Below are 7639 nucleotides of genomic sequence, written 5' to 3' on the forward strand. Positions count from 1 at the left end.
CCAATCAAAAGAGCAGGGCAAAACCATCAACTAAAAGACCCAACGATGTGGTTCACTCTACTTTTTTTATTTTGGGCACTATAAAAATCCAAAGAAGTTTGCCATGCCTTAAAGGAAGGCTTTTTGTCTCAAAATTAGAAGCCGTTATTTAATTTAATTAATAATTGAGTTATGAATATATAGCATTAAAGGCCAATAGAATTTCCCACACAAGCCGTAAATACTTATCAGATACTTTTCGGTCAAGTTCCAACTAACCATCACATTCCATTCTTGGCCTGTAGATATTTAAGCTGCCACAGAACTCTGTCCGCAAGAGTATTAGAAGCAACGGTGCCCGAAAGCAGCCTTTCACATCGTATCTGTTTGGAATTCAGTTTCTTTAATAGTCCTCAAAGTAGTTGTATGTATCATCGTTTTATCCTCCTCATACTCGTACTCTTTTCACGTACACTTGACTGGCTTTTCTAATTTCGGAAAACAATTTCAATGCAAATTGCATGTCCGTCGGGGCTGGTAGGGATTAAAGGCAGTCCCCACGCCCCCAAACAATGGCCGCCCACAAAACGTATCGATGTGGGGCTGGCCAGACAATGCAGCTACAAAATGGCTAGAAGGCAGTCAGCCAGCCCATCCTGGCACTATAATAGACTTTTCTTATTCTTGCCACACAACTCAATTTGCAACAACGACAGAGATCCCATCCTATCACATTGAATCCCGTTCCCCCTCACCTGTGCATATCTGCCATGGCGCAGACGCCCAGCGAAGCGTCAATTGCCAAATTAATTGGCCGTAAAAAATTGAAAATGAAAATATAATCACACTTTCCGTTGTCGAGCTCACGTTGTCACTGGCTGGCAACAGCTCCACACGGAGCTGTCAGCCCTTAACCCTCTGTTTGTGCGAGTGCCAGGCTATAGAAACGTTTTTCTCATCAGGGCAGACCCTGGATGCAGACCGAAGCGGTTAGCCAACCAAGGAAAGGCAGACGTATTTTGCTGGAGGCGGTCAAACGTTGCATTTTTCCTGCTCCCAATCCCCCCGTTCGGATGGGATATACCCTATGGAACGTAGCGGGCATGCTGCTATGGCACATTGAAAGCTCAGTGATGGTAATAATAGGTATATAATAATATATAGAAACCAGCTGATCCGGCGAACCATTTGTCACATTTGTGAACTATTTATGTTACTTCCAACGATGTCAGAAGGTTGAATGGAATGTACGAATGGTCTACAGAACAGGCCTAAATGTGTATTCGTGCCGATGAGCAAACCATTTAATGGTTCTGTTTCTGGTGTCTCAATTTCAGGTAGTTGCACTTCTCCTTATGCGCAACACATATCATCTGACTAATGTTTGAATTTAAGCGCATGACATTTTTATCCATGGCACCAATCAGCACTTTTGGATGAGCGGAATGTTCAATATTCAATAATTTACATACGATTAATGTAAGGATGGAATGCGTCTTACCTAGCTCTTTTTTACTCCGGATCTTACAATTTGTGGCGATTTTCTCTGATCCATTTCGATAGGTTTATATTTTCCTTTGCAATTAGGGTACCGCACAGTCGATCACGTTCTCCATGCCGTCATTTGCTGTTGTTCCTTTTAAGGGCACAGAATGTGGCACGAAGCATAATGGAAAAATGTTCGCACTCGACCTGACACTGTTCCCGACTCCTGCCGCCTCAATGCACTTTCATTATCTTCGAGTGGTTTGTCGTTCGTTTTATTTCACTTTACGTTGTAGCTGCCTCTTTTTTGTATTCTGTATTTTGCAATTTTGAATTTTATTTTATTTTCTCTCGTTTTTTTGTGTCTGATGAGCTGATTAGAGCCCAGAACAAGTATGGGATTACACGGGCTATTAGCCAGCCGCTTAATGCAAAAATAATTATGTCTTGTTAATCAGTCTGAGGCTGGGTCTCGGGGCCAAAGTGTATTTAACCCATAAGTTGATCGCCCCGCCCCAAGAAACCCTTTCCTCCAAGGAAACCGCATTGAAGGTAGCTGAAAACCAAAAACTTTTGTGATTAGCGAGCTCTCCTCGCCCGGCACTGATAGCGTCTTCAGAGGAACAGGAGCTGAAGCAGGAGCAGCTGAGGCGGAAATACTCCCATAATTTATGTTGTGCCTTGCCACTCTGGCAACGGAAATGCCGTCGCGTAGTTTTGCCGCGCCTACACTCTATCCCCCTCTCCCTCTCCCCATCCCCATCCCCATCCCCATCTCCATTCCGGCTGAAATGCCATAGCATACCATTCAGCGATGGGAGACGCTGCAAAAGTTTTTGGCACGCAAATTAGCGGCCACGTTTGTTTCGCTCTGGGAAGTGGGGAGACGGGCGGACTCGAACCATTCCTGGAAGCAAAACTTTTTCAGTTATGAATATAAAGTTTATTTATTAAGCAAACAAGTTGGCAGCCTTATCTCTACGGTGTTCGTCGAGGCTCCTTTCTCTCCTTTCCCTGTCTGTCAGTTCTTTTTTGTGGCTGGCAAACAATTTCGCAGTTAGTTGAGCTCTGCTCTCCAGTGGAAACTGCAAATATTCGGTTGAACGGTGAGGGGCATTAACTGAAGGACTCTTCCGGCAAGTTTGGATGAATGGAACGTGAAGGATTTTGTGCCATTTGCTGATAATTTGGGCAACACCAAAGAAGGCGAACAAGAACGACAAATGGAGATGGAATAGAACAAGACATTAAATAAGTAAGACTTAAGATTTTTCAATTTTTTTTGGGTGTAAATCTTTCAACAACCAACGCTACGATTTCATAGATGGGGCTATCAAAATTATTGGTTTATTGACCGATAGAAGCATAGAAATTCCATTATTGTCGTTGTATTGTCATTCGGCATGGTCTTGAGAAGATACGTTACACGACTATGTGGCTCATTTAGCTATATCTTAAACCGTCTGAAATGCAGGGTTTTTTCGTTTTAATCATCAAAGAATGCGAACAAATCTTTGCAAATTAAAAAGAAATCATGAAAGTAAATGCTGCCCAAAATCCTTTGTTGCATATCAAAACATTTGGATAGCTGTCTAAGGGGAACCCCATGTGGATGTGGGCCAAATCAAAGCAAAAGGGTTTGTCCCTTGGCCACCTTTTCTTCTGGGTAGACGTGTGGAAAATATTGGACGGAAAGGAGGCGTGAGCTGCCTGCCAAATCAAGTCAGGGAGAATGAGAATCCTTGCTTCTATACGCAAGACATCCCCCACCCGGGTATTCAAAACTGTACAATAAATATTTTTACATGAACAGAACGGGGACTGGGACAGGAACTTGGGAATGGGGCTATCAAGTTGAGCAGAAAACTTCTCGCTATTCATGCAGATGTACACAAAAAATTGCTAACAAACGGAAATGTGATATACGCGAGGCAACCGAAACACACACAAAGGCTAATGGAGGATGGTAGACGGGTAGGGGGATGGGGATTGGAAGAGGGAGCGGGAGCGGGAGGTCCTGCCAATTGCTTCTATGAAATGTATTCAGAACATCTCCATTTATATATAGGTGAGATCTTGTATTCTTGTCGCTCTCTCGCTCGTCTATTCAATTTGTTGTGAATTAAAAAGGAGGAGGAAAAAAGGAAAACCTGGCTAAAGAAAATACATTCATGCATTGCATTGTCAAAAGGATTTTCGTCTCTTCTTCAGCTATTGTATGATTGGAAGACGCACTTTCCCGCACTCCCCCAGCACTCCCCGACTCGACTCTGACACGCTTTGGCGCTTCGTCTGATAAGAAGAGAGAAAGAAGGGAAAGGAGTTCTTACTGGAGGCTTTGCTTCGAGTGGGATTAAAAAATCCTTATATACAGAAGCGGAAAACATTTTAATACCCACAAAGTCTAGGATAGCAAGGGTATGCATAGATTAAGCGAACAGGTGTTATATGTAGGGGAGACTCAAGTGGAATCCTTACCACAAAGGCAGACATTATTTCTTTCGTTCTCTTTATTGGAATACCAAAGTGTTTTGTATGGCTACCAAATACTCGTAATTTTACAACAATTTTTACAGCATAATTCAGATAATATGTACGGTATATGCACTTACAAATAAGGAATAAGGACCAAGCAATTCAAGTGGTATTCCTATAGGTTTATCTATAACTGTGGGAAAATTTCTGATGGAAATACCCTTCACCAAAATAAACTTAAGATCAAAAATCTCAATAATAACTTAGAATATACTCGTATTTGATATTACTGATTCAATGATATTAATGATTCAATTTGAAGAGCGATCCAATTAAAACAGATCATTATAGGGTATCCACGAGTAGTACTTCATCACCGACAATACCCACGATACCTACGCACCTGTCATAGCTAGGTGGCTGGCAGATCCGGCTACATTCTGAGGGGTATCCTCTGAGAGTGTTGGGAGATTACGGAAACAGGAAGGGACCCTGCCCTGACACAGGTGAAAAGCATGGTGTTCCCGCATCGACTTGTCAGATCCTGCTGGCAAACTAATAGTTTACGAAGAATATTTTCAATTACTGTTGCTGTCACAGCAAAATCAATCAACTAGCAGCCACAGACACGAAAGCCATTTAATTTCTATCCCCACAAACAGCCCTCTCGGAGCTCATCGCCTTCCGTTTGGTGGGATATATTTTAAACGCAAATTGATTTTGTGGCCACAGATTGCAGCGGTAAATGCATTTTAGCCTGCATTTCTATTAAGGTTTTTCCGTATATTTTTATTTTTTTTTTTTCAGCTCCCTCGCACTCTGATTTTGTCAACTAATGAAGTGTGAAAATGTGGGAATATGCGTATAATTTCTGCTGCGTTCGCTCAATGCATTGCAATTAGAATACTCTTGTGGGCGAGGAGTATGTGTGTGTTGGCTGACGTGGGAGTGCTGGTGTTTAGGAATCAGAGCAGGGAGACGAGACGCTGCAAAGTATGCTATAAAAGTGGGATTTCGCCCGAATTGGTTGCCGCTTATTTGCTATTCTCACCACAACAATGTAAACAATGTCCGGCCAAAGGACCCTGGACCCAAGAAACCACCACCCACCACCCCGGGCAAAGCCTGGACCCCTTCCTCGTCTCCAGCCCACAGGCGACAGCAAAAAGCAATAAAACGCTCAGCCCACACACTGCGAAGCAGAGGGAATCTCCACAATGCTGAAGCAAATTTGTTCCAAATCAAAACAAATTCCAAGCAGTCGACACCCGACACACAAAAAAAAGAGTGTCACAATGTGATTAGGATATATTCCCCCCACGACGACTAAATACCCTTGTCTTGATATTATAATTAATAGCAAATTTCTGCGGAAGATACGAGTATATTGCATGAAAATAGTTATAAAAATTACTTTGCCTAAGAATAAATATAACTACAACCGAAACTCAAGGCACACTCACAACTCACGTTCAATTTGTAGAGCATCGGTTAGTGACTACGAAAAAGAACCAAAAAACAATACGAGTACAACAATAGTCTCACAGAATAACCGCATCACACCCGGCAGCCCACCCCTAATAAAGAGGTATTGGTCCATCAACTGCGAGTATATGAAAATTCCACAAGTAGAAAACAAAAAATAATACAGAACACAATAAAAAAGTGTCCACTGAAGGGGACGAAAACTGTTAACTGTTTCACGCTGCACTGAAGCACAGAAGCACCCTCATCACATCCCAGCCCATCCCATCCCATCCCAACCCATCGTAGTCGCAGTCGCAGTCGCAGTCCCATCGCAATCCAAGCACAATCCCTCTTAAGCCTTTTTGAATATTTTTGACACGTGCGCTGCAATTATTTTATTACAAAATCCATTCCCCTGTCATCGTCCTCTGCAGCCCTCCATTGGGTCGTGTGCAGCGTGCCACGCCCACGCAATTGCAAATAGAACGACAAAAACAGGAGTCATACTCGTATAAAAATGAGGAGGAATCACACTGAGGGACTGCCAACAATGGACCGGCAATTGATGCAATTCATTGAAAATTTTGCTACCAACTGTTTAGACTAAAATTGCATTAGGTCTCTGAATGCTTTTGTTGCTAGATGGATGATAAGTGGAAATGGAAATGGAACGGGAATGGGAACGGGAACGGCAACGGCAACTAGAACTGGCATTGGCATTAGATCTCCTCCGTATGAATGACTGAATGACTGAATGAATGAATGCCGGGCCAAACAATTGCCAATCATTTTCGCTTTCGCGCAATTGCATTCGAAATTTCTGAACGTGCCCGCTGAAAAAAATGGAAACCAAACCAAAAATGTTGTTTTAAACTCGAGGCGAGGAGGTGAGGCGATTCCGAGCGATTCCTATTCCTATTCCACGCTCAAACAATCTATGGAAATTATGGCTGGTTTATGCAAATTAAACAACTGCGGTAGCGGATTGTGTTTTTAAAAAGTTTTTATTTTACTTCGAACTTCACTGATATAGATTTAAGTAGAGGGTCACAAAGGAATTCCGGGCCAAGGGATTGCGCGATCTTAATATTTAGCTAGACTTTGCGGTGTCGCTGCTGGATCAAGACTGATTTGAACTTTCTGATCTTTGCATCGTTGATCCCTTTCGGGAATCGTTTTTCTATAAACATTTCAATTGATTTCGCCATCCCGAGTATTAGATTTCGTCATCCAAAGAGAGAACTGTAAAAGGCCTAAAGTGCAGGATCTGCAGAAAGCCGGGAGTGAGATTGTTTATGAGAAGCCGGGTGTGGGCAAACATTGGTTTTCCATTTAGGCGAGTGTCAAAGAATGGGATTGCGGCGGGGGCGCTTGAGATTGTACATCTTAGAAATCAATTAGGCGGAGGCCCAAGATTGAAATTGTTTTCGTTTTGGAAAACCAAAGATTGTTTACAACTCGTATAAGAGCTCAATGGAATTGGGTACGTTAACTCCCCCCATTCTTAAATGTTTCGTCCCGATACATTTTGAAGTTCTGATAGAGCTCTAATTTCTTCTGACAGTATTTGAATGTTGCTTTCCACTATTTCTTCTGACGGTATTCTTATTGATTTAATAAGTACAAATTTGGTTAATTTATAGCAGAAGTAAAATAACATTAACAATATCAAAATGATTAAAAATAATGTTGTTAATGGTAAGGCCGTATTACCTAATGTTATAAGGGGATTTAAAATATTAACATTATCAAAAGAAAATTGCTTATCATTTGATTGTATATAATCAACTAATTCAAAATCGCTATATCTATGATGCGATATATATTTTAGAATTTTACCCTTATCATTTATGTGGCTTATATTATTTATTACAATTGTGTTGTTGAATATAAGGAGATACGATCCTAACAAAGTAGTATTGTCTACGATATTTTTGCCTGAAACTAATATGGCACCATCCTGAATGATGTCTATTTCTTTGTTTTTTTTCCCTTTTTTTAGTGCAGTTGGCTTTAAAGCCATTAAGTAAATTGGTGAAACAGGTACTCTTTAAATTTATTTGTGCGTAATTGTTAAAAGTTTCACTTTTAAAATTATTCATTAAATAGTATTTCTCCTTACATTCACAAACTTTTTCACTTATAACTAACATTCCATCATTTTGTGAGATGGCTCTTGCATGGTAAAACTTGCAAATATCTTTAATTTGAGGATATTTTATGTAAATGATTA

This window comes from Drosophila persimilis, unplaced genomic scaffold (genome assembly GCF_003286085.1).
Source record: "Drosophila persimilis strain 14011-0111.01,24,50 unplaced genomic scaffold, DperRS2 tig00000431-arrow-pilon, whole genome shotgun sequence".
Taxonomy (NCBI): Eukaryota; Metazoa; Arthropoda; class Insecta; order Diptera; family Drosophilidae; genus Drosophila; species Drosophila persimilis.